The 5,535-nt window shown below is 35.4% G+C and overlaps 1 protein-coding gene across 1 annotated transcript in view; it reads left to right on the top strand.

Moving 5' to 3' along the window:
- susd3 (sushi domain containing 3) overlaps positions 1–516 on the top strand; it is an 11,069-nt gene extending 10,553 nt beyond the window's left edge. The window contains exon 5 of the mRNA XM_081348130.1: positions 1–516. This exon is cut by the window's left edge and continues 1,648 nt beyond it. The gene's annotated coding sequence lies outside the window, so the exon portion shown is untranslated.
- Positions 517–5,535: the final 5,019 nt, after the last annotated feature.

Consider the following 5,535-nt stretch of genomic DNA (forward strand, 5'->3'; position numbering starts at 1 on the left):
ATCATTCATTTGAAATGGCGCTTGTTCCACAGCTTCATCAGCCGATAGTAGGCTACAGCGCCACCTGTGGGTCTTTATAAACACACCCGTCTGCACATTATCAATCATATTTCTCATTTTATTCCACGAGATCCCCATGTCGTATGCAAATATTTGTTGTCTTTCTCTCGTAACACTTTGTAGAACTTCGAAATGAATGACGCGAGGTGAAAGAAATCGCATACTCTCTTTGAGTAGCCTATGTACATATTTTGAACAATGATTAGTAAGTACGCACTATATAGTATGAATGTCAGTAGTATGAGCCTGTTCAAACACCCACACTTGCGGTCTGTGCACTTGACCACTTGTCTACTTGCATGATGTATTTACTGTATTTGGCCAAAGTGTTCGAGTAGGTGTGAAGATACAAGTGTGGGATAACTTTAGTCACTTATAGTGTTGTTGAAATGCGAGTGTTCACAGAGCTTTCAATACTTTGCATTTTAAAATAAACTTGCAAATGTCTGTTCATTTTCCCATGTAACAAGACGCTTTTTCAGTTTTGCAGTCGCAAATGTTTTACAAAATAGGCTACACACAGCCTGCTCATCTTTACACCAATGAAATGTGCAACACTTTTTGTTTTACAACCAAATTACATGTAATATCTAGCCTAATTAATTTATCTTTTAGTAGAATGTTTTCCTAAACATCTCGTGATTTCGGGGCAGGTGAGGCTCATTTTTAACGTTCCTGCATTGAAATATATTCGAGCTCGATAGTGTTTTTTAATGTTAAATAATAAAAACAGTGTTTTTGAATGTATCGCTTTTATGGAAGCCAATTTCCGCCATGTAAAACAAGTAATGCATTGGTAAATCTTAGTTATGACATTAAAAGTAATTATTATGGCACAAAAAGTAGAAATTATGACATACTAAATTATAATTATGACTAATTATGAGAATTTGAAATGAGATAAGACTGAAATTATGTCATAATTGGAAAAAAAATTCTCATAATTAGGATTTTTTAAGTCATAATTTATACTTTTTGTGTCATAATTTTGATGTATGTAATTATTTAGAATTTCATCTTAGTGGAAACCCATCCATACGTTTAACTCTCTAACCTCACGTGAAGATGAAAGTAGGTTCAAGTCATCTATCATTATATTCTCGCCCTCAGATGTTAGATTTAATACATGAATATAGAAAATGTTATTAAAATTAAAGTTGAGTTCATAGTATGTATTAAAAAGATAAAGCCTAATGAAGTGAAACACATTCCTTGTTCATACCTCTTTAATCTGTACGGTTTGATATGCCTGATGTTTGACAGCACATATAATACTGACTAGTTTGTTTAGAGGCGTTTGTTCAAAATTAAAGGCACACTATGCAAGATTTGTACCTTAATATAACAGCTTCGAAATCATTTCGATGGGAAACAAACTCGTAGTAGGGCGAATCATCCCGATAGCAAAGCAGGTTTGAGGAATCTCGCGAGAATCACGACTTGCTTTACGGCACGACGTCACATCAATGCATCAACAACACATGAAGAGCCTCTATGGAAGACACTAGCACGCGTTTCAGACGTGAATCATGGCAGAGTCAACAAAGAAAGCGCGGTCGGAAGAGTGCAGAGACGGCTCTGCGTGAGTGGGATTTACCACAGTAACATTAAACACAAGTCCTCCACAGCGACTCTAGGGGGCGCTGTCTGAGAAAAACAGAAACTGCATAGTGTGCCTTTAAGTAAACTTATTTAAACACAGTCAGTCTACACATTTTTTTAGTTTTGAGCTTCATAATCCCTCACAAATACCAATAATAATAGCATGTTTTCACACGTTTATCAGCCGATAAAGCAACAGTCTATCAGTGAAAATCTGTTCATTTATCAGAGACTGGTAAACGTCTAAAATAATCTTTATAGTTTTTAGAGCAGCTTAAATGAAGCACCCATTAATAGTTTATAAACAATTATATTAAAAATAATATTATAATAAAATGAAAAGCTCTTTTATTGCTGCTGTAAAAGGTCCATGTATGAAAGTTTAGCATTTATTCAATAGATTCTCAGTGTATGAACAGCTGACCGTGTGAATACACTAATGTACCACCAGAGGTCAGCATCAGTGTGTGTGTGTGTGGCTGTGTGTGTGTGTGTGTGTGAGAGAGCGTGGGAGTGTGTGAGAGAGTTTGTGTGTGTGTGTGTGTGTGTGTGTGTGTGTGTGTGAGTGTGTTAAAAGAAGTTAAACTTGTAAAGAACACAAAAGCCCTGAAGAGATGTGAATAATAACTGAAAGTGATGTTGCACTGAAGATGAATTATTGATTTCCTCATGCAGGATCAGATCATCTGCTGTATGAAACGCTTCACGGCTCCATCATCCGTTCAGAGAGAGTAACACAACTGGAAGACTGTGTGTCAGTCTCAGGCTAAAGCAGAGAGAGAGAGAGAGAGAGAGAGAGAGAGAGAGAGAGAGAGAGAGAGAGAGAGAGAGAGAGAGAGAGAGAGAGAGAGAGAGAGAGAGAGAGAGAGAGAGAGAGAGAGAGAGAGAGAGAGACGTTGATGAACACGAGTGAGTCTGACTGCAGTAGATGTGAAAGATATGTATAAAAATGATGTTATTTAAGCCAGCGCAAATACCTGTGTTTACATCCTGTTTTTCGGTTGAAGTCCAAAGTAGTCGATTGCCGAGCTCACGTGCATAGGTTTAGTTACCTATGATCACGCGCGTGAACTCGGCAATCGACTACTTTGGACTTCAACCGAAAAACAGGATGTAAACACAGGTATTTGCGCTGGCTTAAATAACATCATTTTTATACATATCTTTCACATCTACTGCAGTCAGACTCACTCGTGTTCACTCTGAAGGAATCACTCACATTTTCTGTGCACTTGTAATGACACATCAAGGATGTTAAGAGGCTAAAAGCAGGTTTAGTACTTGCCCCATTGAAGTCAACAGGGTGCAAATTTTAAAAATAGAATAACTCGGTGTAGGCAACACCGATTTTTGTCGTTGTTCTCTGTATTGACAGCACTCCAAATGTACAAAAAAATGAGCTCAATGTTAAAATTGACGGAGTTCTCCTTTAATAGAATAAAAAAAAATTCTGTTGCTGTCAGTATTGTTTTTGAAAATTAGGCTACATTAAAATGCAATGGTCTCGTTTCAAAAGCATTGGTCAATATGCTTGCGTCGACTTCACTGTAGCCTATATGTGCCCTGCTTCCTTTCCGTGAGTTCTGACCGAAAAATGGAAAATATCAAGCGCTTCCGTTTCAGAGTCCCTGTTTCATGTTTGTTAGCCCAGGACATTTTACAAATCCAGACCAAACGATGTTCTACGGCCATGTCCGGAATAAAGAGTAGCCTATCCATGTCACACAGACAGTAAGATTTAGGATTTTGACCATATACCTCGCAGTCACAGACCGCATCAACGTCACTGAGCTATACTTATTGTATTTCGCCACAGGGTGTCACTGTGGCCTCAACCCTTCGCCTTCGCTTACTCTGAGCTCGATTGCTATGTCTGAGGTAAACCACGCCCTCCTCATTACCCTGCGCAGGAAGAAATGTAGGAAGAAATAAATGAAGAAATAAATAAATGTAGAAATACATAAATGTTGAAATAAATAAATGTAAAAATAAATAAATGTAAAAATAAATAAATGTATAAATGAATAAATGTATAAATAAATAAAAGAATAAATAAATAAATATGGAAAAAAATAAATATATACATAAATAAGGAAATAAATGTATAAATTATTATTTATTTTCGTTTTTTTGCTTTTCTATGTACATTTATTTATATATTTATTTTTTACATTTATTTGTATTTTTATTTATGTATTTATTTATTTTTAATATTGGCAGCGTTGGAATTCCATACAAGGGGGCCCCCCTCAGTAGTCGCTGACAGCAGCCAGCCAACTACGTGATCTCTGCTGCCGGCAAAATACAAAACCTCCTCGGCAGTCATCATGAAGCGGAATTATGCAAGTAAAACAATATAGTGGTAAGTGATAAATTACACTGGATAAAATAGCTCTACTCGTCTTGTACAAATGGTGTAATTTTGCAGCAGGTAGGCTAGCAAAAATATGTTTATGTTAGCTGTCTGCCTGACGGAAAATAATGCTTGTAACGAACAGTTAGTGCAACTTTTTTTTCGAACGGACGGAATATGGTTACATACTGTAATATGTTTTTTTTTTAACGGGATAAGGAAGATGCAGATCTGTTCCAGAATCACTGTTTATCGTATTTAATGACATGACATTGCTGGGCGTTTCTTCAACTACGGGCACTTTTAGGCTTGTGAAGTTGAATAAAAAAAACTTGTTCAAAAGTCACGTAACACAGTCTCATAAGTTTAAATAATTTGTCTAGTTTTAAGGTCTGTAAGAGGACAAACTTAGATTACAAGAGAAATTGTTAATATTTTACATTTTTTCCGACCTGCAATGAACAAATGTCATTTCCACCACATCTCTATATACAGCTGTTATTTAAAAACAGAATAACTTATGCCACTCAAGAATTGTCTAAGATCATTTTTGTAACTAGTTTTATCAGTTTTTCCACAATATACAAAAATTATACATTTGTCAATGAGATAAATTAACTGCCCTAAGGACCAAAAGGTGAACTGTACACCTGTCACACTCTGAAATTTAATTTTGGTTAGGGCAAGAGCTTATTAGAAAATAAATAACTTGAATTTTTATATTAAGTAGAGCATGATCTCGTAAATTGTGGATACATTTTTAATGTGTGATTAGAACTTTTTAAATGTTTTTAAAAAATGTGTGTGGTGATGGAAATGACAGGGTGGTGGTGGAAATGACAATGAATTAACGTGAATGTAGAGAAACAGTAATATTTAGAGAAATATTTATTTGAAAAATATATTTTGAAAACTCTTAAACTCATCACACTCAGTAAACTCAATTCACAACGTCAATCTACTCTTGCAATCCATATCAATTGTACTTTGTAATCATAAATGTCATTTCCACCACATGCTGTCATTTCCACCACAGAGGGCAGTGTGGTGGAAATGACATTTCTGTAGTTTTTTGTGAAAAAAGGGAAGATAGCTTCACTGATCAGCTTTGAATTAATACTCAGCATTTCATGCATGCAAAATACTCTTATTTAACTTATAAAAATTTACTTTTTAAAAACACCCTTGAAGGTACAGCATGTTTCCACCACATGCTGTCATTTCCACCACAGAGGGCAGTGTGGTGGAAATGACTGTGGTGGAAATGACATTTCTGTAGTTTTTGTGAAAAAATGGAAGATAGCTGCACTGATCAGCTTTGAATTAATACTTAGCATTTCATGAATGTAAAATACTCTTATTTAACTTAAAATTTTTAACTTTTTAAAAACACCCTTGAAGGTACAGCATGTTTGGAAATGACGTAGAATAAATATATTAACTGATCAAGCAATATTTACCTTGATTTTTCTTATTTGTTCTTGATGAAAATTTAAAATTGCCTCCATGTCCAACATGTG

The sequence above is a fragment of the Scardinius erythrophthalmus genome (genome assembly GCF_964197995.2).
Source record: "Scardinius erythrophthalmus genome assembly, chromosome: 20".
Lineage (NCBI taxonomy): Eukaryota > Metazoa > Chordata > Actinopteri > Cypriniformes > Leuciscidae > Scardinius > Scardinius erythrophthalmus.